This window comes from Globicephala melas, chromosome 19 (genome assembly GCF_963455315.2).
Source record: "Globicephala melas chromosome 19, mGloMel1.2, whole genome shotgun sequence".
Taxonomy (NCBI): domain Eukaryota; kingdom Metazoa; phylum Chordata; class Mammalia; order Artiodactyla; family Delphinidae; genus Globicephala; species Globicephala melas.
The window spans coordinates 58,912,300-58,937,002 of NC_083332.1; the positions used below are offsets into that span (position 1 = coordinate 58,912,300).

Sequence of the window (24,703 nt, forward strand, 5' to 3'; positions counted from 1 at the left end):
GTTAATCTAGATCAGGGATTTCAACTGGGGACGACATCTAGGGACCTTTTGGTTGTCACGACTGGGGGTTGCTTCCGGCATCCAGTGGGTGGAGGCAAGGGATGCTTCTAACCGTGCTACAGCTTGGCCCACGGGACAGATCCCACCACCAAGAATTACCCAGCCTGCGTGTTGATGGAGTCACTGTTGGAAGCCCTGCTGTAGACCAGCGCAGCTCCGCATTGGCTGCGTTTCTGAATTGCCTCTGGTAACGTCAGGGAGGTTATTAGTCTCCAGAAGCTTGACAGGTTCTATGCCGGGCCCCATCCTTTCATTCCCTTGTCTCTCTTTCATGTAAACCGGCCCCTACTTATCATTTATTTTCCTAAAAGGATAGCCCAAACGGGAGCTGTCTCCAGCTAAAGCCCTTGAGATGAAAGAAAATCAGCTCCACGTTTACAGCATGAATTAGAATTCTGCAGAGAAGACGTCTGGAGAGGCCCGTGCCTCGAGAACCACGGATCAATGCACTTGAAGCCCTTGGAGGCCGTTTGGAAAGCTTTGAAGCAACGCAGCGGCAGAAACCCATCTCTTTTCACCTACGTTGAAATAAACATCTGTCAACTACACTTTCAAACAAACAAACACACACGTATTTATACTCAGAAGCAGGACTGGAGTGCCAAATTACATATATTTCAATTCTTGTTCAATGTTAAGGCCCCCCAAATAAGAGAATTCAGCTCTCATAGTATTGTGCGTAGAAAAGGGATTGATTATATATGTTTCGATTTTAAGGTTTGGGGGAATACTTGCAAATATAGAGTTGTGGTAGACTTGGCAATATTTTTTATCTTTCCCAGTCATCCGACTAGTTCTGAATAAGTCTGAACAGTTGTGTGTGTGTGTCGGGTGGTTCCCACCACCCCTCGCCCGCTGCTTCGTGCTGTTTTCTCCTGCAGTGTCTTCCCTTGTCTGACTGTCAGACTCCTACCAGATTTGACCCAAGCGCTGCAGTCTAAGTCTCCCCAGGCAGCATCGAAGGCTCTGCTTCTGGGCTTCCATGCACGTCTGCATCCTGGAGTTACAGCACTTGTCCCGTTGCTATAATCATTTACTTATGTCTGTGTCTTCTTAGATTGTGTTTGGGAAAGGAAGGCCCATATCCTCTTCATCTTTGTATCCCCAGGACTTAATCACAGTTCACAGGACATGGTAGGGGCTTCATAAATGTCTGTCGCGTGAATGACCTGAACGCTACAAGATAACACCTTTTATCCGTCACGCTGGTACGGCCTCCATCCGAGAAGTGAGGCAGCGGCTCTGTTCTTCGCCTTGGATGGTGAAGTTGCAGGACTCAGCACTGAGCGGAGATGACAAACCAGTCCCGGGGTAGTAGTGGCCCCACATTGTCCCTGGGTCTCTGTTTTAGTCGGCTGGTGACACTGTGGGCGGAAAGTGTGGGTTCCAGACGCAGCTCTGTGTGCACCGCTGTGCGGCTTTGCTGACACGCCATCCCCCTGTCCCTTCCCTGCCCTGGGTCTCCATTTCCCATCTTAGGGCAGCTTCCACGAGTCTGTGCCTTTCCCCTGAACTTCTTGTCTGCCACCCCATCCCTTTCTTGTCTGTCTGCCAGCTGCCACCATCTTCTGGAAATCTGAAGTCTCATCCAAGCCTAACATCTTGGGGTTTTATTCGAGTAAAACAACATCTAGAATTACGTAGTGCATAACGGTTTTGTTCCCGCTCCTTTGCAAACATCTCCTTTCTTCTTCTCTTTTTAAAATTAATTTATTTTATTTATTTCATTTTTGGCTGTGTTGGGTCTTTGTTGCTGCGTGCGGGCTTTCTCTAGTTACGGCGAACGGGGGCTACTCTTGGTTGTGGTGCGTGGGCTTCTCATTGCGGTGGCTTCTCTTGTTGCGGAGCACGGGGCTCTAGGCACGCGGACTTCAGTAGTTGTGTCACGTGGGCTCATTCGTTGTGGCTCACGGGCTCAGTCGTTGTGGTGCACGGGCTTAGTTGTTCCGCGGCATGTGGGATCTTCCCGGACCAGGGCTCGAACCTGTGTCCCCTGCATGGGCAGGCGGATTCTTTTTTTTTTGTCACCATCATAAAAAATCATTTATTAGATGCCAAGTTGCACATCACATAGACAGTAACTACTGCCCAGTGAGAGCTTGAACTCTAGAGCTAAGACTGATGAGAATATACCAAAAATTATAAAATCAAAACATTAAACAAGGGCTTCCCTGGTGGCGCAGTGGTTGAGAGTCCGCCTGCCGATGCAGGGGACACGGGTTCGTGCCCCGGTCCGGGAAGATCCCACATGTCGCGGAGCAGCTGGGCCCGTGAGCCATGGCCGCTGAGCCTGCGCGTCCGGAGCCTGTGCTCCGCAACGGGAGAGGCCGCAACAGTGAGAGGCCCGCGTACCGCCAAAAAAAAAAAAAACATTAAACAAATAGCACAAGTGCTTCCAACAAACATATTACGTCTAAGGTATCCAAAGGAACTAGAGATTGCAGCATATTCTCAGGTTTATATACCTGTATATTTATATCATATCCCCGCACCCCCTAGACTGTTAATAGGATGGATGTCAAAAGGAAGGATGTCAAAAAATACACGGCCTGTAGTCAGACAGGCCGTGAAAAGATGGGTCATGGTCACCCTGATACCAGATCAATAGCTCTCTCAATCTACAAAACTAAAACAGAGGAATATACACCCTTCTCATGAAGATCATTTAGTTACTTTTTAAACAGATGTCCAGGCAAAAACACTTCCCAGTGGAAATCCTATAGGCTTAACAAGTTTAATGAACAATTTCAAATAGACTCTTTATTCAGATAAATACAACCTGCTTAGTACACGTATGCAGTAAACTGGCAGAGTACTTTGAGCAGAATCTGCAGTATCAGATTGCATGACGTGCTGCAGTCGTCAGAACAATGCCACTTGATTAGATGGAATCGCAGGAGTCAAAGACTCGAAACAGCATTTGCTGTGAAATGTCACTTGTGTTTAGTTTTAACTCCCTGAATGACTGGGTTAGCCATTTTCTATGTTAAATGCAGCGATGTGGACAGACTATTACCTACTGCAACAAAGCTGTAAACAAAACTATTTTGAGTTCAACTCCTTCAAGAATAACAATTAAATTGCACAGTTTCTTTAATTACAAAACGTAAACTGTTGACATCTGCATGCTACTGGAATAATGCTGGTTCATCAGTGATGGATGTTACGTAACCTGATAGTCCAGGAATCACATTAAGGACTTTGATACACATTTTCATCACTGCATCAACAACAAAACCCAAGAAATTTGTTCAACAGTTGAATTCTTCAGTACAGAGTTTTTACTCCACCTGTGTCAACATCCATGCTGCGAAAGGTCGTGAACCAACCGTACCTAGCAATAAATTCCTGCGTTTAGTTTTTCATCACTATATATATATATTTTTTGTTTTGTTTTGTTTTTGTTTTTTTGTTGTTGTTTTTGTTTCTTGCGGTACGCGGGCCTCTCACTGTTGTGGCCTACTCCCGTTGCAGAGCACAGGCTTCGGACGTGCAGGCTCAGCGGCCATGGCTCACGGGCCCAGCCGCTCCGCGGCATGTGGGATCTTCCCGGACCAGGGCACGAACCCGTGTCCCCTGCATCGGCAGGCGGACTCTCAAACCACTGCGCCACCAGGGAAGCCCTTCATCACTATATTAACTTTCATCCAAGTATTCATTAAAACTGACATGGTAGGATAACGATGTCTCTGAATTAATGACCATCTGTGGCATCTGTCAGTTAACACTGTAAACAGAGGGTGAAAAAGCCGTCAGCATAAAAATAGCACGGGTCTCACTGAGGGACACTGACTGCTTCCTTCAACTCCCTGTGCTCAGAGCAGCTCGAATTACATCCAGCAAATGGATTTCGGTGTAAGTGCCCAATAAAGCAACAACTGAAAATATGCCTCTTTCACAGTCACTGCCACTCAGGGATTTTATTTTCCTCTGCATACCAATCATTAACAATATTACACCGAAAAGGCATTTTAATTACACTCACGTATATATTAATGTCTTCGTAAAAGATATTTTTCTAATCTTTTATGGAGACCGTCTTTCTACACAATTCTAAGCACCTCAGACAGAGAGACTTGCTGAAGAAGAACCTATAGAAGACCTCGCTTTTTTAGTTGAGACCCTGAAGGCCCGGCAGACTGGTGTCCTGTATCCGAATGGTGGAGACATCGGAAACAATGAGCCAGGTGTGACTTTGACATACAGAGCACAGGGTCTCAACTGTGGATCTGCAAACAAGAAGCAAAAGAAGAATGAGGAAGGGGGGGAAAGGAGTGGGTGAGCTGGGTTAGGGCTGCTGGTTTCCCTTTTCCTCACCAACGGTATCTTCGGCCGGCGGATTCTTAAACACTGCGCCACCAGGGAAGCCTCTCCTTTATTCTTTTCTCTCTTTTTTTCTCGACTGTGCCACGCAGCTGATGGGATCGAACCCGTGCTCCCTGCATTGGAAACTCGGAGTCCTAACCACTGGACCGCCAGGGAATTCCCAGTTCTTTTATTATTATTTTAAAATCGTTCAGTTTTTTTTCCTGAAGGCCCTGAGTAACTAATATGAAAGCCTAGGATTTGTGGGTGAAAAGTGCTAAACCCTTCTTCTTTGCCTGTCTCTACTGAAATAGGAATTAGAAAACTTCTTTAAATGCTTTGGAATAAATGTCACATTGCTAAATCAGACGTTGCCTGTATCACTTCCAAACAGGAAGACCTGTAGCTCCGGTAGGGACTGGTGAGGGGGGCTTAATCCACTCCAGTGGTTGACGGCTCTTTGGAGCGTCCTTATCTGTACCCCAAATGAGCACAGTTACCTACTTGCCCTACAGCAGGGCTGTGGACTCAGACTCTGCTGGGGCTTATCTAGACTCTCGTATTTAGCTCTATGGCTTTAGACAGCTACTTAAAAATATCTATCTAAAAAGCTCTTTACACAGCTTTTCTAAGCCTTAAAGTTTCTTCAGCTGTAAAATGGGGATAATAATAACCTAGCTTCTGTGTTACAGGAGAATGAAATCAGGTTCTCAGCACAGAGCACTTAGCTTAGGGCCTGGCGTGTCGTGAGCATACAATGAGTATTGGTTGCAATTATCAAAAAGTACTAAATAATAGTAATAGGAAAAGAACAGTCCAAGTCAGCTTGGCTTTCTCACGCCATTGTCGTTGGCGGAAGCAGCATTAGGGAGCGGTGGCTTTGACCTTCTAGAGAGAACGTCACACCGGGAACCACAGCAGGACTCAGGTGTGGCAGGAGGTCTCAGGTGAATGCGTGAGAGGTGGGAGCGGTGACTCTTTTGAGATGTCTGGAAATGCCATCTTTTTATTCAAATTAAAATTTGCCAGGGGGAGAAGATTTTTAGAAAAATGTGATTGTGTATCACTTCTATCATGGCTGGTATAAAACTGTTTAAAAGGTTTGGTGGAAGACTCTCGTTTCACATCTCAGACCACTCTGTAGAACTGATGATACTCTGTCGTTAGATCCAGCGTTGAAACCCACCATCACCCCACCCCCGTCTCCCTCTCTGTGTCTCTTTTGCTGTCTCCGTCTCTCTCACTTTCTTTCTGCCTCTGTCTCTGTCCGTCTGTCTCTCCGGTCATTGGAGCAACCTAGCAAGTACGGTCTGGTTAAGAGGCCCTTGATGAGATGACACTTTCCTCCATGTCATGTTTTGGGGGATTCTGAGGCCAAAGGCACGTGGGATCTCTTATGTTAACACGAAGAGTCTGGAATGGGATTTTAGGAATACACTCACATTTGCTCCATAAGGGGGGCAGCAGTGGGGAATTGGGGGTAAATCACTTGAGGAAAGAACAAGCAAAACCAGCCGTGGATGTGGCACCCTGGAAGCAGGCATCCTGTCTCATCCCAGCAGGGCACCCAGAGCCATCGCCCCTGGTTCTCCTGAGCCCTGGGCCTTGGGTGGAAAGACGGGCCGATGGCCAGCAGAGGTTTGGGTCAGGCTGTGGCCCAGCACAGAGAGTGTGGCCTCCTCCCCAATCTGCCCTGCATGACTGACGTGTGTTAAATTGCCTGAAATGCCTTACAGGGACCTTCGTGCCTTTAGAAAGGCGTGAACGTTTCCCCATCTCTCTTTCCTAAAAACCACAGTGGCTCTGAAAGAAGAAGGCTTGTCTCTTCTCCTCGTGGACACTCGACGAGGTCTCTGCAGCTCAGCGCCTTTGTCCAGCCAGTAGCGAGGAAGCTGGGTCCACAGCGTGAGCTCGGAGGAAGGAGGTGACCCCGGGCCCAGAGTGCACCTCAGGGGCCACGGGTCCCCAGGAAGGGGAGGTGGTGGGCTCCTGTGTCACCCGGTCCAGGCTTGCAGGGAGGTGACTCAGAAACCAGGCCCCAAGGGGTAGCTTCGACTGCATTTACTGTCCGTGGTGCAGAAGAGTGAGACCCCAACTCTCCCAGCAGCTCTGGAATCAGCCTGTCTCCTGCCACCGCCAAAAGGCAGTGCTTCCCTTAAAATAGGAGGTGTTCCTCCCCAGTCATGGGCGTGGTCTGTAACAGACAGACGCGTTCCTGGACGTTTCCTTGACAGGAAAGAGTGGGTGGAGAGGAGGCCGGGGCTGCCACCCAGCTCCTCCCAGAGCTGCAAGGGGCTGTCTTACTTTGCACAGTGAGCCGGTTCTCTGGGGAGACAGTGCTTGTATTTGATACTTCAGCGGAGGCTCCGTGACTGTGTTTTAACAGTGTAGTGCGGGGGCTCTTGGAATTGAGCCCCACTTCAAAGGTTCAGTGACCCTAAGTCATTGTCACCGCAGAGAGGGGACGAAGTCCTGCCCTGCGCGTGTGTGGAGGGGGCCTGTCCTTCAGCCCCTGCGGGCTGCGTTGACGTCAGACCTGTGGTCAGCTCACGAGGCTTAATGGAGCTCCTGTGGGTTCCTGACCTTGATCCTCAAGTCCAGCTTGGGCTTTTAAAAAATTATTATTATTATTGTTTTTGCGGTACGCGGGCCTCTCACTGTTGTGGCCTCTCCCGTTGCGGAGCACAGGCTCCGGACGCACAGGCTCAGCGGCCATGGCTCACGGGCCCAGCCGCTCCGCGGCATGTGGGATCTTCCCAGACCGGGGCACGAACCCGTGTCCCCTGCATCGGCAGGCGGACTCTCAACCAGTGTGCCACCAGGGAAGCCCAGTGGGCTTTTGTACTTGTCTCGGGCCCGTGGCTGGACCCCCAGTGGGTGAGGCACATCTTCCAGTGGCATCCACCTGCAGTAGGGGTTAGAAGGGAGATGTTGGCCGGCGATGGGGAGCCGTGTGCAGCCCTGGGGCAGCGAGCGGGCCCGTGTGCTGACACTGCCGCGTCTTTTAACTTTACTGTCGTGACTTTGGTCTTTGTGCTTCCCGGAGAGAATCCAGTAGGAAGCATTTCTGTGAGATTTTCTCTCATTAAACCTTTCTTACCATGTGTCTTCACTGTGCAGCCACACCTGTTACACGTGGCTATTCTGCCAGTGGTTTCTTCCCTGTTCAGTTTTAAAACAAAACTGACTTGATCCAGAGTAGCTTCTACCTGCTTGACCCCTTCCTCCATGCAGACAAAGGATGAAAAATCACAGAAAAATGAGGGACTCTGGGATCGAGGACTCCCCCCCATCCTCCACCTCTTTTTTTCCCGTGTCTGACCCTGTCTACAGCCCACGTGTAGGGAGGTGCTATCCTTTAAGGTCAGCTGGCACGGAGATTGAAAGGACTGGTTTGCTTGTTCACGTTCTCTAGGGATTCAGGTTCAGAACCTGTTTGTCAGGAAGGGTGTGTGGTTCCAAATGGACACCTGGGAGGCATGTGGACACAGGTAGCCACCGAACCAAGAAATCTAGGACACGCGCTAGGCTGGATGACAAGGGAATGTCAGCCATGCAGCTGAGGGGTCTGGGGTCTCTAGGGCCCCGCTTTTTATAAGAAAAGGGAACTACTATTTACTTAGCCCTTGTGTGGGGCACTTGGCTGGCTGCTTCCACCTCTTTTTTTTTTTTTTTTAAAATTAACATATAGTAAAATTCACCCTTTTTTTGGAGTACATTTCTGTGAAATTTAAAATACATATAGATTTGTGTAACCACAAATTCAATTAGGAGGCAAAACGTTTTCTTCATCAACCCCGCATCTCCCTTGGGTTCCCCCTTATTGCACCCCATCCCTAACTCCTGGCAACCCGCACCCCCTTCTTTTGGAGCACATCTTATAAATGGAGTCTTGCCTTAGGTGAACTTCTGAGGACCGTCTTTCACTCAGCATCACGCATTTGAGGTTCACTGAGGTGTTACGTGTGGGAGGATTTCATTGCTGAGAGGTAGGCTCTAGTGTGGGTACACCGCAGTTTGTTTAGTCATTCACCCACAGGAGGACATTTGGGTTGTTTTCCGTTTGGGGCGATTATGAATAGAGTTGCTAGAAACATTTGCGTACAGAATTTTGTGTGAAGCCAAGTTTTCATTTGTCTTGAATACATATCTAGGTGTTGCTGGGTTATGTGGTAAGTATATGCTTAACTTTATAAGAAACTCCCCACATCTCCCACGCAGAAGAATTCCAGATGATGTGTGTAGATCCTCTACCCTGAAGGACTTGGAGCCTAACTCCCTACTCCTTAAGGGGGTGCTGCGTGAAGTGACCTCCTTCCAAAGAGCACAGTTTGGAAGGGGAGATTAACAAAAGAGCACTTTCCAGTGGGGAAGCCTGGTAAGTACGACCTCAGCCTGGTGATCAGGGTCAACGGTGAGAAGTCAAGTTGGTGGTATGTGACTTTGAAATGATGTGGTGAAAACGGCACTTTGCCTCTGTAGTCTTCCTCCCCAAAACCCATGACCCAAGTCTAACCATGAGAAAAATACCAGAGAAATCCCCACTCAGGCACGTTCTGCAAAATACCTGACAAATACTCAAAGTTGTCAAAGTTATCAACAGCAAAGAAAGTCTGAGAAACTGTCATAGGCGAAAGGAGTCTGAGAAGACAGGATGATAGTGTCATGTGGGATCCCGGAACAGAAAAAGGGCATCAGGACAAGACTGAGGAAATACGGATAAAGTGCGGACTTTAGTTAATGAGAAGGGATGAATAGCAGTTCACGAATAATGACAAATATACCTAATTAATATAAGATGTTAACGGTAGGGGAAACTTGATGTGGGGTATATGCGAGGTCTGTACTATCTTTGTTACTTTTCTGTAAATCTAAAACTATCCTAAAATTGAAATTTTTTTTTAAAACAACAACAACAACAAACAAAGAGAGCTGCCAAACCATTTTGCATCCCCACCAGAAACATAGAGTTCCAGTTACTCAGCATCCTTGTCAACACTTGATATTATCAATATTTTTTAATTTTAGCCATTTTAGCAGGTGTGTAGTTGTGGCTCATCATGGTTTTAATTTGCATTTCCCTCATGGCTAATAATGTTGAACACCTTGTCATCTACTTATTCACCAGCCGTTTCATCTCTGGTGAAGTGTCTGTTCTTTTTCCCATTGTTAGGTTGGCTTCTTTGTTTTCTTTTTTTTTTTTCTTTTTTCTTTTTTTTGCGGTACGCAGGCCTCTCACCGTTGTGGCCTCTCCCGTTGCGGAGCACAGGCTCCGGACGCGCAGGCTCAGCGGCCATGGCTCACGGGCCCAGCCGCTCCGCGGCATGTGGGATCTTCCCGGACCGGGGCACGAACCTGTGTCCCCTGCATCGGCAGGCGGACTCTCAACTGCTCCGCCACCAGGGAAGCTGGTTTCTTTGTTTTCTTACTGTTAGGTTTTGAGAATTCTTTCTGTTTTCTGAATACAAGTCCTTTGCTGGATATGTGATTTGCAGATATTTCCTCCTAGTCTGTAAGTTGTCTTTTCATTCTTTTAATAGTGTTTTTCACAGAGCAAAAGGTTTTAATTTTTGTGAAGTCCAGTATATCACCTTTTTCTTCTCTGGATAGCGCTTTCAATGTCATAGTGTCTAAGAACTCTTCACCTTGTTTTATTCTAAAACTTTTATAGTTTTGTTTTACATTTGGTCTGGGATCCATTTGAGTTAATTTCTTATAAGGTGTGAGTGTTAGGTCAAGGTTTTTCTGTTTATTTATTTCTTTGTTCATGGATGTCCAGTTGTTTCAACACCATTTGTTGTTGAAATGACTGTCCTTGCTCCATTGAACTGCTTTTGCATCTTTGTCAAGAATCAGTTGGCTGTACTTATGTGGGGCTGTTTCTGGATTCCATCCTGTTTCATTGATCTGTGTGTCTGTCACCCACCTCCATGACACTGTCTTGGTTACCATAGCTATTATAGTAAGTATGATTAAAATCAGAAAGTATGATTCCTGCAACTCGGTTTTTCTCTTTCACAGTTGTTTTATGTATTCTAGTTCCTTTGTCTTTCTATATACATTTTAGAATAGGTTTGTTTATATCTACCAAAAAATCCTGCTGGGATAGGAATTGCATGAAACCTGTAGATCAGTCTGGGGAGACTGGACATCTTTACTGTGTTGAGTCTTAACAGTCCTTGAACACGACAGTTATTTTCTTTATTAAAGTCATCTGTGGTTTCTTTCATCAGTGTTTTGGATTCTTTAGCACACAAGTACTGTACATGTTTTGTTAGATTTTTGCCTAAGTAGTCACTTTTTCAAGTTAATGGAAATGCTGTTCAGTTTTTAACTTCAATTTCCAAATGTTTGTTGCTAGTGTATAGAGATATGATTGAATTTTTGAGTTAACCTTGTATCTTACAACGTTGTTAAAGTCACCTATCAGTTCTAGGGCTTTTTAAGGAAAGATGCCTTGGGATTTTCTACTTAGACAAGATGTCATCTGTGAATGGAGACAGGTTTATTCTCTTCTTTCCAGTATTTTTTTCCAATGCCTTTTAATATCTTTCCCTTGCCTTATTGCACTAGATGGAACTTCCCATACTGTGTGGAATAGGAATGGTAAGAGCAGATATTCTTGCCTTGTTCCCAGTCTTACAGGGAAAGCATTCAGTCTTTCACCATTAAGTGTAATGTTAGATACAGAGTTTTGTTTGTTTGTTTGTTTTTGGCTGCGTTGGGTCTTCGTTGCTGCGTGCGGGTTTTCTCTAGTTGCAGCGATTGTGGGCTACTCTTCATTGCGGTGGCTTCTCTTGCTGCGGAGCATGGGCTCTGGGCACGTGGGCTTCAGTAGTTGTGGCTTGCGGGCTCTAGAGCGCAGGCTCAATAGTTGTGGCACACGGGCTTAGTTGCTCCACAGCATATGGGATCTTCCCAGACCAGGGCTCAAACCCATGTCCCCTGCACTGCAGGTGGATTCTTAACCCCTGCGCCACCAGGGAAGTCCCAGAGTTTTTATAGATGCCCTTTATCGGATTGGGGAAGTTCCCTTCTATTCTGTTTGCTGAGAATTTTTGTCATAAATGGAGATTGAGTTTCGTCAAATGCTTTTTTGTTGCTATTGCTTCAGTTGATATGATCATATGATTTTTCTTCTTTAGACCGTTAACACAGTGGATTACATTGTTTGATCTTTTTCATTATGTCCCCAGGATAAACTCCACTTGGTTATGATGTATTAAATTCTTTTCACATGATGCTGTATTTGACTTGCACGTATGTTCACGAAGGACATTGGTTTGTCATCTTCTTGTACTGTCTTTGTCTGATTTGGTAGAGAGTGATACTGGCTTCATAAAATGAAATGGAAAATGTTGAATTTCCAAGAAGAGATTGTGTAGACTTGATGTTGTTTCTTCTTTAAATGTTTGGTTGACTTTGCCATGGAAACCATCTGGACCTGGAGTTTTCTTTTCTGAAAGGTTTTAAACTATCAGTTTAATTTCTTTAATAGTTATGGGACTACCTAGGTTATCCGTTCCATCTTAGGTGAGTTTAGGTAGTTTGTGATATTCAAGGAATTGGTCCGTTTAATCTAACTTGTCACTTTGTGTACGTAGAGCTGTTTGTAGTTTGCCCTTATTATCCTTTGAATGCCTGCAGGATCTCTGGTGACATCCCCCTCTTTCATTCCTGATATCCGTCATTTGTGTCTTCTTTTTTCATTGATCTGTCTTGTTAGAGGTTTATCAAGTCTAGTGATCTCAAAGAAGTTTTTGGCTTTATTGGTCTCTCTTTTTCAACGTCATTGATTTCTGCTCTTCCTTATTTCCTTATTTCTTCTTTTTGGGTTATTTTGCCCTTTTTTTCTAGTTTTTAAGGTAGAAGCTTAAATGATTGATTTGATACCTTTCTCTTTTTCTAATGTAAGCATTTTGTGCTATAACTATCTCTCTAAGCACTGATTTAGCTGCACTTAACAGGTTTAAATATACTGCATTTTCACTTTCATTCAGTTCAGTATGTTTTCTGACTTTCCTCGAGACTTCCTTTTTGACCAGTGGATTATGTAGAAGTATGCTGTTTAATTTCCAAATGTTTGGAGATTTTCCTGTTATACTTCTTATCAGTTTCTAGTCGAATTCCCTTATGGTCAGAGAACATACTTGGTGTGATTTCAGTTGTTTTAAATTGACTAAGGTTTGTTTTGTAGTGCAGGATATCTTGGTGAATATCGCATGTGCGCTTGAAAAGAATGTTTATTCTGCTGATTTTTGGCGACCTGTTCTATAAATGTCAGCTATATCCAGCTGGGTGAGGTTACTTACCCGCTCTTCTGCATCCACGCTGATTTTCTGTCTGCTCGCTCTACAGATCACTAAGAGAGGAGTTTTTAAAGTCTCCTACTTTAATTGTGGATTTGTCTCCTTCTCCTTTCAGTGTTGGCAGTTTTTGCTTCATGTATTTTGAGACTCTGTTGTTAGGTACATACGTATTTAGGATGATTATATCTTCTTAATGAATTGAAACTTCTATCATTATGTAATGTTCCTTTTTATTTCTAGTAATTCTCTTAGTTCTGATGTGTACTTTGTTATTAATAGAGCATTTCAGCTTTCTTTTGATTAGTGTTTGCATGGTATATCTTTTCTCTACCCTTTTATTGTTAATCTACCAATATAACTATATTTGATGTGAGTTTCTTGTAGACAGAATATACTTAGGTCATGTGTTTTTATCCATTCTGGTCATCTCTGTCATTTAATTGGTGTGGGGTTTTTTAAAAAAAATATTTATTTAATTAATTAATTTATTTTTGGCTGCTCGGGTCTTAGTTGTGGCACGTGTGCTCTCTAGTTGAGGCGCACAGGCTCAGTAGTTGTGGTGAAAGCTTAGTTGCCCCACGGCATGTGGGATCTTAGTTCCCCAACCAGGGATCGAACCCACGTCCCCTGCATTGGAAGGTGGATTCTTTACCACTGGACACCACGGAAATCCCTAATTGGTGTGTTTACACAAGTTACATCTAATATAATTATCAATATGTTTGGATTTAGGTCTACATTCTGTTTCTTTGTTTTCTATTTGTTCCCTCTTTTTCCCACTCTCTGTCCATTTTCCTGTATTCTTCAGGACTATTGGCATGTGTTTTAGCATTCCATTTTAATTTATCTATTGTGTTCTTTATGTATAGCGTGTGTGTGTGTGTATTTGCTCTAGGGATTACAATATGCACACTTAATTTTTCACAGTCTACTTAGAATCAATATTTTACCACTTCAGGTGAAAGTAGAAAACTAACCATCACAGGCCCCTTTATTCTCTTCCCTGTATGTTGTAGTTTTCATATGTATTCTGCGTGACTTGTGGGATCTTAGTTCGTTGACCAGGGATTGAACCCGTGCCCCCTACAGTGAAAGCACAGAGCCCTAACCCCTGGACCTCCAGGGAAGTCCCTATCACTTTTGCTTTCAGCTGTCAAACATACTTTAAAGAACTCAAGAGGAGGAGGATAGTCCATTATATTTACCCAGATTTTTTTCCTTTGGTCTTCCTTCATTCCTGATGTTCCATTTCCTTCTGGTATTATTTCTCTTCTATCTAGGGAGGTTTCTTTATAACTTCTTATAGAGCACATACACTGGCAGCAAATTCTCTTGAGAAAGTTTTCACCCTCATTCCACAAAGATTTTGGGGGGCACATCTAGAATTCTAGACTGGCAGTTCTTTTCTTTCGGCACTTAAAAAGTGTTTTTTTTTCCCACTTCCTTCTGGGTGCCACAGTTTTTGTTGAAAAATCTACAGTCCCTGGAATCCGTATTCTCCTCTGAGTAATGCATTTTTCTCTGGTTGCTTTCAAGATTTGTTCTTTGTCTTTAGTTTTCAGCAGTTTCATTATGATGTATGTGGGTGTGGATTTTTTGGATTTATCTTTTTTGTATTCCCTGAGCTGCCAGAATCTGTTGGTTTATGTCCTTTGCTAACTTGGGGAAGTTTCAGTCATTATTTCCTCAAATATATTTTTTGCACCATCGTCTTTCTCCTCTCCTTCTGGGACTCTAATGACACAAATGTTACATCCTTTAATTTTGTCCACAAGTCCCCAAGGCTCTGCTCACTTTTTTAAAACCCTTTTTCTCCCTGTTTTTCAGATGAGATCATTTTTATTGATGTGTCTTCATGTTCACTGACTCTTTCCTCTTTTTTTTTTATAAAGAAGTGATTATTTTTTAAAATAAATTTATTTATTTATTTTTGGCTGAGTTGGGTCTTCATTGCTGCGTGCGGGCTTTCTCTAGTTGCAGTGAGCGGGGGCTACTCTTCGTTGCGGTGCGCGGGCTTCTCATGGCAGTGGCTTCTCTTGTTGTGGAGCACAGGCTCTAGACGTGCAGGCTTCAGTAGTTGTGGCATGTGGGCTCAGTAGTTATGGCTCACGGGCTCTAGAGCGCAGGCTCAGTAGCTGTGGCGCACGGGCTTAGTTGCTCCGTGGCATGTGGCATCTTCCTGGACCAGGGCTCGAACCTTTGTCCCCTGCGTTGGCAGGCGGACTCTTAACCACTGTGCCACCAGGGAAGCCCGACTCTTTCTTTTATCATATTCATTCTGCTATTGAGCCTATCCAGTGGTTTTAAATTTTTCAGTTACTGGATTTTTTAGTTCTAAAATTTTCATTTGATTCTTCTTCATATCTTTTGTTTCTTTGCTGAGACTTTTTTTTTTTTTTTTTTTGCGATACGCGGGCCTCTCACTGCTGTGGCCCTTCCCGTTGCGGAGCACAGGCTCCGGACGCACAGGCTCCGCGGCCATGGCTCACACGCCCCCCAGCCGCGCCGCGGCATGTGGGATCTTCCCGGACCGGGGCACGAACCCGTGTCCCCTGCATTGGTAGGTGGACTCCCGAGCACTGCGCCACCAGGGAAGCCCTTTGCTGAGACTTTTTATCTTTCCCTTTATTTCAAGAATGTTCTTCCTTACTTCTTGGAGTACTTTTTATAGTAACTACTTTGAAGTCTTAGTTAATTCCAATACTTTGTTGTCTTGGCACTGGTATCAGTTGATTATCCTTTCCCATGTGAGTTGAGGATTTTCCTCATTCTTTGTATGTTGAGTGATTTTGGATTGATCCTGAATATATGAATATTACATTATGAGACTCTTGGTCTTGGTTCAGTCCTGTGGAGAATGTTGCCATCTTTGTTGTAGCAGACACTCAACCAATTTGAGTTCAGATTCTAAGTCCCTACCAGCCTTCTGTGAGTTTCAGTATCAATTGTGTGTTCAGAGTCTTCATGGTGCTTTTCAGATCTGCCCCTACGTGTCACTCCGTGGCCAGTGTGGGACCTTGGCAGGGTTCTCTCCTGAAGTTCAGTACCCAGAGTCCACAGTATGCTGTTTAGGGTTCTACCTACACATGCTCATCTCAGGACTGAGCCCGGGGGCTCATACACACTTTATGGGGTTGTTCTCCTGAGCTTCTCCTGTTCCACAGTCTCCCCAGTCCTTTCCAGTTCCAGGGACCCCTTCTGTTTGGTTCTTCAGCCAGAAAGCAGGGGCGTTATTTCTCCTGTTCTGCTACCTTCTTCCTGGGACTTAGCTCACATCTGTGACTAAGCAAGAGAAGGACCAAGAGAGAAAAATTCAGTGGGGTTTTCACCTGCTTCAGCTCCTCCAATTGGAAAGGAGGCTTCCGTCCCGCAAAGTTTTAGGCATCTGTGGACCCCTCTGCTGCTGGGGATTTGCTGGGAGACTGGGGCGTGAGAGCTCCAAGAAGACAGAAGCACAGAAAAGGAAAAGCCCTGGGTTTGGGCTCACTGCCTCTGAGAATTAGACAACCGCTTCCCTGCTCCCCAAGCCAGGACCAGCCTTCTGGAGCTCCGCTGATACCTGTTTCTGGATATTGGGTCATATTCAGTCCAGGCTGGCGGTCCTGGAGTGGGGAGGTGGCAGGATCACCACCATGTTGGGGGTGCTGCAAATTCTGATGATCTTCCCTCCTCGGCCTGCTACTGTTTACTTTCCAGAGTCCTCCAATAGCTGCCCTGTCCATTCTGCCCACGTTTTATAGCCACACTCAGTGGGTGAGACAGGACGGAGTGTGCTCACTCCATCTCACTCAGAACCATGAGGAAGCCAGAAGACGGGAGTTTTAGAGACGTTCAACAAAAAGTCCAGGTTAAACGGACACATGAGGAAGTCAGAATGTCACTGATGCAGGAGAACTGTGGCTCGTGTGGAGAAGGAGGAAAATAAAAGAGTAAAAGTTGAAGGATTGGGTGGATGGTAACAGAAATAACTGACCTGCAGCATCACGTAAAGGACTGATGGAAGGAACCCTCTCCCTGAGCTTCCCTTACCCCATCGTTACGTATCTAGCCTTGCACAGTGTGAAGGGGGTTCCTTCTCACCCACTCAGGTTGCCAGGTTGAAGGGAATGGTTTACTGTAAGCAAATGAGCTTTATTCCTCTCCGTTGGGGGTGTCAGGAAATGTACACATAGAGAAGCAGGGAAAGGTCTCTCTGAGATTCAAGAGGCTTTCATCTAGCGTATTTGGGTATTTGTATCCAGGTGGTCACCAATGTATATAGCCTCGTGCTGCAGAATCCGATCTGGGCTTGATAAAGAATTAATCTCTTAGGGGACTTCCCTGGTGGCTCAGTGGATAAGACTCCGCACTACCAATGCAGGGGCCCAGGGTTCGAGCCCCTGTCAGGGAACTAGATCCCACATGCATGCTGCAACTAAGGAGCCTACCTAGGGCTTCCCTGGTGGCGCAGTGGTTGAGAGTCCACCTGCCGATGCAGGGGACGCGGATTCGTGACCCAGTCCGGGAGGATCCCACATGCCGCGGAGCAGCTGGGCCCGTGAGCCATGGCCGCTGAGCCTGCGCGTCCGGAGCCTGTGCTCAGACGCAACGGGAGAGGCCACAACAGTGAGAGGCCCGCGTACCGCGAAAAAAAAAAAAAAAAAAAAAAGGAGGCTGCCTGCCGCGACTAAGACCCGGTGCAACCTAATAAATAACTAAATCTGCTCCCTGGAAAGGATCTATTAAACATTAAAAAAAAAAAAAGAACCTCTTAAAGTAGATCCTCTCTCTCTCTCTCTCTCTCTCAAATAAAGCAAAGCCTTTATTGCAAGAATAACTCTTGCTTTGTTAAAAGATTTTCTGAATGAGAGGACTGCAGATACCGTTAAGTGTCACTGAATTTCAGTCTCCACGTGTTGACACAGATGAAAGCAAAAACCATCTGAAAATCATAAGGCAGCACTTCGGAAGTGGCCGTTTCCTCCAGGGTCTCTGATACTGATGTGATCTTTAAAGTCCCCATTGCCCTGTCGATTCATGTACTGAACATTCTTCCAGTGCCTGACATGAATCCCATTCAGAATTCGTACAGTACTTTAGCCATTTGCCTTCTTCTTCTCTGGTTTGTTTTATTAGTTCATTTGATCCTTATGACAACAGTGTAAGGCAGACAGGATAGCTGTGGCGTTGCCTTGTATTATTTTTACATAGTTGTAATTACAGGGAGAATATAAATTTACATCTCGGTTTTTCATTTCCCACGTCTTTTTCATTTAACAGAAGTATTTTCACAATATGCCATGTTGTCATTATTGCTGTCCTATTTCAGTGGAGTGCCAGAATTAATGTAGCAGAATTGACATAACTTTCTTCTTGTTGAGCGTTTAGTTTATTTTCACTTTTTTTGCTATTATAAAGCATGCTGCATAGAGGTATTTGGGGCCATTTGGGGGGTTAGTTCCTTAGGATAAATTAAATAGATAGACTTAAAAAATATTTTTAAACATGTTTCAACATTAGGGAGGATTTCAAAAGACCACAGATGACCTAGAGAAAGCACCGGTGTGACACAACCACAATTTTCAGATTTCTCCATGTTGCAGAGCAGGTTTTGTATGTGCCAAGAGATTTAGCCAGAGGGAGGTGGGTGGTGTGTATAGAGAAATGAAGAAGGCATTAGCAAAGGCCCAGTGTGTGTCAGAGAGAGGGAAGGAGGAAACTAGCTTGATTATGCAGAAGTTCTGTCTTGAAGAAACCAGCAGCCCATGCTTATGTGAGGTTGCTTTTGAATGACAACAGCATCCCCTCTGCATGTGGCCATTGGAGAGCTGCGTGGGCAGCCTTGACCAGCTCCAGATGGCAGAGCTCCTTGACCAGCAGCCAGAGATGAAGCTAACTGGTGACGGACACCAGCGGGTTTCAAGCGGAGTGCTTACTGCGGCCTCCAGGTGATCCCACATCCAGGAGGATTTGCCCAGAGCCTTCCCTCCCACGGAGGCACAGATGTCCGTTTGCACGGCTCTTCGTTTTGGCCCCGAGCTGGGCCAGTGGAGCAAAGCACCAACCCCAAAGAGACTAGATGTTGTTCAGTTCCATCCCTCACCCGCCTTGGGTTCTAGGAGAAGGACCAAGTTTCAGAGCTTTTAGGGAGCCTATCCTAATCCGAGGGAGCGCGGCTGTCTTCGTGCCAGGGGTGGGGGAAGTATGCAGTTATTTTGCCACGTTACCCAAAAGGATGGAAGGCCAAGGCCGTCTGTATCCAGATCGAATCCGGCTGTCACTGAATCGCCAGCTCTGTCCTTCTCCTACTAAAGCAGTGCAGCTGCTCACAGAGGGAGGGATGTGCCTAGTAAATTCGAACATTTGGTTATAATGCAACCACCTCGGTAAGTCAGTGGTGAGAATTAATGGGAAACCCCTGTCGCCAAATTCCTCCTTGTGGCCTTAAACTAGCGGGCTCGCCAATTCATTGAAGAACTACCTGGGATGAATTAAACATGAGTAAAGTGCGTAAGGTACATCCACACCCTGGTGGGAGGCGACTTGAGACTTCGAGCAACTTTGGAAAAACTAAGAAATTTCAAAGTCTCAGACTGGGGAGGACCTGTGGGTTTGTAATCATAGTGTACCCTTTCCTTCCTCCCTAATCCAGTTGGGGCTCGTTGAATTCCTGGACCCTTCTGATTCGGGCAGTGTGGTGGTGAAAAAGGATTTGCTCTGGAGCCGTGTGCACTGTTGCTGAACCTAGGCAGGCAGAGTCACTAGACTGTAGGGAACTTGTCTCTTCCACGGCCCTTTTCCCCACGCTTAGCACAGTGCCTGGCCCGTCGTGGTGGTTTTAATAGGGACCCAGTGAGGTCAGGTGTGCGGGAACCAGCAGATGGCCCCTTATCTCTTTTTCCTGTGAACTGTGAATATTTTAGACCTTTCCTTTTTCCTGGAGGTCATAAAATAAGAGTTATCTTGGATATAACCATTACGACAGCTGCAGCGGAGAAAAACCTGCCTTAAGTGTCATAAAATGTTATCTCCGGATGGAATTGGCATGAAACCCTAGAGGTCCAGCAGCATTTCCCGCTAACAGCGTGCTAACACCTTCTGCTTCCGGCTTCCCATTTAGAAAGGAGACTCTTGAGGGACCACTCCCGGGGCTGGTGGAGACGGCTGCCTTGCTGGGACTCTGTTCTCCCTTCTGGAAGTATGGAGGACAACCTAGTCCCTTGGTCACATAGCCACTCCTCACAGATTTGAATCCGCTGTCTTTTTGTGTGTGTGTGTGGCCACGCAGCATGTGGGATCTTAGTTCCCCGACCAGGGATCGAACCCGCGACCCTCCCACGTTGAAAGCGTGGAGTTTTAACCACTGGCCTGCCAGGGAAGTCCCTGAATTCACTGTCTTGTTTCCCAAGTTACTTACCCCTCAGTAAATCCCCTCGACTTTCTCACCATTGCTCATGTGACACGGTTATCCAGTGGGCTTTTGTTTTTCTTCTCAGGTTGGGGGATGCTCTCTGCTTTTTTACACGTCTTCCAAACATTTATTAAATTAAAATACTTGTGCCAGTTTATTACGTTTTCCAAAATGATGGATCCTGCCGAGCCGCTTTGGGCTTAACGGCTGGGGACAGCAAGGCCTGGGTCCCCAGACATGTTTACTGAGATTTGCTGCCCTAAGAGGAGCTGGTTACTCCTTCCAAGGGGTGGGGTTGGACAGAATGGTCCAGGAGCGGCCTGACGGGCGGAAGCAGAGGTGAGTGAAACCGTCTCTCCTCTTTCGGGTCAGGTGCTTCTGTCAGGGCAGCCCAAGGTCAGTTTCGAGTCTGTTGTTATTGTCGGCCTCACACCCATTGACTCATGTGGCACGTGTGCCGCCCGAGAACGAGCTGCCTCTCGACATTGGACTTGTGAAACTTTGAGTCAGGAGGTCAGACTCCCTCGCTAATGATTTATGAGTTATTCAGAGACAGAGGCCACGCTGTCACCATCTCTTTGCTCCCACAGCAGGCCTGGCACGTGGAAGGCACTTGGCTGGTGCCCAGCGAATGACCACATTCCCCGTCCAGGGGCATCTTTTAGACTCAGCCTCCCTGAGTCTGCCGGAATCTTTTGGGTCCCGACTGTGTCGTTCTCTGAGTTAACTTTCCCTCCGGCTTTCGGCTCCCCACGTTCTCCACCAACATGTGACTGCCCTCAAGTCTGAGTAATTAATGAAGGGGTAGGATAGAGCCGGGCTGGAGTCCTTAGCCCATGAGCGGTAGAGACATCTTTCCAAGTTGACGCTGGGGGAGGGGTTCAACCACCGTCTTTCTTCAGATTGAAGACCCCGTCAGTTGTAAGATTCACCACTATTTTACGCACAAGGAATTAAGATGCGGCACTGCCATTTAAACTATGACATAATGCTCTCTTGTCCCTAGAATCTTATTGTGTCTTTCTTGTAAGAATGCCTATAGAATGACTTGGGCATAGATTATTATGAAGCATCCCTCTTGTCCATAATAAAGAGGAAAATATAAGGAAAATAAGTTGGTTAAAGGGCTTCTAAAGCTTCCTCACATTCGGAGGCCTGTTCTGCAGTTGCCTCAGAGCCGTTGAAGTGCATGGGTTTCTGTAACGTACCATCCTCTCTGCCATCTGCGTGCCCTTTACGGGTCCACTTCCCTTTGGGGAGGAGGGGAGCTCGGGGGAGGGGGACGAGGTGGGGGCTTGTCGTGTTCTATTCCCTGAGGTGGGTGGTGGATTTAGGGGGGAGTCCACTGTGTGGGAATTGATTCACTTTGAGTGATGTGACTACAATTTATGTGTTTTGAATTGATTTTTAAAATTAAAGAGTAGAAGAGGCTCTACTCCTGTCTCTGGACAATGACAGCTGTATCCCAGCGGGCCTGGCTGGGAGCGACGCTCAGACACATCTGATTTCAGAGGTCTTAAAGTGCCAGAAAAGTGCATTTTAGGATAACGAGATACAGTATGGATGAAACCACCTAATTACACAGCATTCAGGCCACATTTTTCTGTTTTGTCCTCAGAGCTGTAATGCGTTTGTCTAGTATCTTGCTAAAGCCCTTGTGCTGTTTCCACTGTGTTCCCTTGATTGGCGGGTCTGTAAGACTCACACACACTCACACACACACACACACACGCGTGCGAGTGAGGCTCTAGAGCTCATTCCCTTTTGAAACCAGGTTACGTATGTCCCTCTCCCTCCCCCACCCGTCCTCCCTCCTTCCTTGAGGATGAGAGATCATGGCTCGGAGACTCCCTGCGGAGGCTGTGGGTTGTGATTCCTCACCAGCTGCTCGGTTCCCCCCTCCTTAACCAGTGTGGGCTCTGATCCCGAATAAACCCCTGGAGCTGGTGCCTCAAGCAGGGCTTTGGGGTCGCCCCTTCCCTGCACCCCTCCAGCTCTAGTTCTGTTTCGATCACCAAATCGGAATGTTGGCGCAAGTGCTCTTCAGAGAATTCTGCCGTGAATGGTGGCGATTGGTGCTTGCCAGAGCCCTGGGGGACGTCTGATGTTTGAGGGAGAGGGACCCTCATGGGCATATTATTAACTATGACGTCTCCAGGTCTGTGACGCTGCATCCCTGCGCCACCGAGGAGATCTTACCTTCACCCAGTAGCGTGCTCCAACCGACAAATACCTGCTCCAAATGCATGTGACATGTGCTTTCAGATTTTTGGAGAGCCATTTAAAAAATGTATGTTTCAGCATCTCTGTATCTTTTACAGAACCTGTTAGAGACTTCCACTGTAATAATCAGTGTCTTTTCATGTGACGATCTTCTTGACAAATTGAGGTTTAAGTTCGGTATTTGGATAAAGTTCACATACAGATGAGTTTGTCGGAATGAAAAGAATTTGTGACCCGGTGTGATTCCCATTTTTGCTTTGGCTGCCAGGAAGCTCCACTACATTCGTTGCCCGACTGCAATAATGGGTTTCGATTCCACTGGCCTGAGGTTGCCCTAGATCCACATTGACTGGACATAAATCTACGTCTGAACAGTTGCGCGAACACACTGACATCTGAAAGCATGCTGACACTTCTTACTCGACACGTATTCATTCTTCGGAATGACTCTTGTCTCCTAGCCCCAAGTAGTGCCACATTTCTTCCTGATTCCAAGGCAGTGTCAGTTATCACCCAGCCAGAAAGCGCTGAGCGGATTTATCCATCTGTAGGGCTGCGCTGTGACCAGCCCCTGGCAGAGGCAAACGGAGGTCCTTGTTGGGGTCTCGCTGCAGGAGAGGTTCTGAGCGACAGGAAGCGGGTTTCCACGAGCCTCAGTTGTGGCTGCAGTCCACCTGGGGTCTCTCCTCAGCCCTGCCTCCCTGGCCAGCCCACAGGGTCTCTCTGTGACCTGTGACCTATGAGCAGGAGGGGTGCCCGGGGAACAGATGCGGACGGAGGCGCAGGAAGAGCCTGTGCGCTGTGAGGCTGATTGTTTGTGGCAGGCCGGGGAGGTGTGGAAGTGGTACCGGCACCCCGTGCTGCTGGGACCCTGCCAGGGCACAGGCGGGCGCATGGGGAGGGGAGGAGGGCTCTGCAGAACCTTGAGGTTTGCAGTCCATCCATCGTGTCCTCAGCAGTCTCTACAGGGCGAAGGAAGCAGCAGCGGGTTGAAAGGTCTCCCTTATTTCCTCTCCCTCTCCTCTCCTCCAGCTATTCCAGTGAGGCACAGTTTTCCTGGAAACCGTGCATTATAAGTCCTCTCATAGCTGAACCGAAACAGCTAACAGTAATCTAATCATCGATCAAGTTCACTTGTCTCCCCTCCTCCCTGCAGCCAAACGCAGACGGCCTGTCGACCTTCTGTCAGGTCCATTTGAAGTAAAACACACCTCGGGAGAGCAGAGCAGACCCTCTCCACTGGGGTCCCCTGCAGGTTTGTAGCTGTCACGAGAGGGACAGCCACTAGCTAGGTGCCAAATAAACACCCGAATTTCTCTCGCCATTGAAATGGTAAAAAAAAAAAAGGGTTTGCCTTTTGACCAAGACCAGAAGGGCATCCACGAGAATGGAGATGGGATTTTGTCGGCCTGGTGGGACCAGGAGCTTTTTCTCCCTCTTCTATTTCCAAATCTTTCTCTAACGATACATTTACGATAAAGGGAAAAGAAAATAGTCTCCACAAGCTTGACTTGGTGCTGGGGAGAATCCATCTGACGGATGTGTGTGAAGCCCTACATCAGGTTCTCGGCTCCAGCGGCAGGGAAGGTGTTTGTTGGGCGTGGCCCGGGCTTGCCTTCTAGGCCAGCGGTCCCCAGCCTTTTTGGCACCAGGGACCGGTTTCGTGGAAGGCCATTTTTCCACGGACTGGGGGCCGGGGGCGGGGGCGATGGTTCAGGCGGTAGCGCGAGCGACGGGGAGCCGCAGATGAAGCTTCGCCCTCCCACCCGCCGCTCACCTCCTGCAGTGCGGCCTGGTTCCTAACAGGCCGCGGCCCGATACTGGTCCATGGCCCGGGGGCTGGGGACCCCTGTTCTAGCACACAGCACAGACTGGGGAAGGCGATTCGGCAGCCCCAGCAGAGCCTCGCTGCTGTGCAGGGCTCTGACCCTCAGCTCCGCTTCTAGAGACGCACCCGCAGGAGAGCATCAGAGAGGCTGCTGCAGGGCCCACGTGGTGACTTGAGAGCCTGGGCTCGGCGTTCACCTGAGTTTTGACTCTGGGCCCCGTCACTTCCTAGCTGTGTGCGGGGGGGGGGGGGGGGGGGGGCCTCCTGCTTCCCCACCCCCACCTGGATTCTCTGATGCTGTGAAAGGAGGGGCGGGTGGGGTGGAGGGAGCCTGAGCCAGCGTGTGGGCTGTGCTGGTCCATTGAGCCTTGCCGTCTCTTCTTTTGGTGGGAGGAGCAGCACGTCTGTTGGCTCTGGGACAGTAAAGGAGAGGGAGCTGCCTGAGACGGATGGCAGAGGCAGAGTTCCAGAAGGTTCCGGAGCCTCCCCCGGCCCCGGGAGCCTGTGTGATTGCCCAAGGTCAGCCTGCTGGAGGAGGGCTCAGTCTGGGCACGCCGGGGGCTGGGGAAATCAGGGTTTGAGCAAAGC

General features: G+C 47.2%; 1 protein-coding gene and 1 non-coding gene across 3 annotated transcripts in view; both read left to right on the top strand.

The window, feature by feature from the left end:
* Window positions 1–24,703, top strand: part of KIAA0513 (KIAA0513 ortholog) — a 59,279-nt gene that overhangs the window by 8,242 nt on the left and 26,334 nt on the right. The window lies entirely within an intron of this gene.
* Window positions 16,992–17,064, top strand: TRNAG-ACC (transfer RNA glycine (anticodon ACC)). The gene has a single exon. It is a non-coding gene; the product is annotated as a tRNA-Gly (tRNA).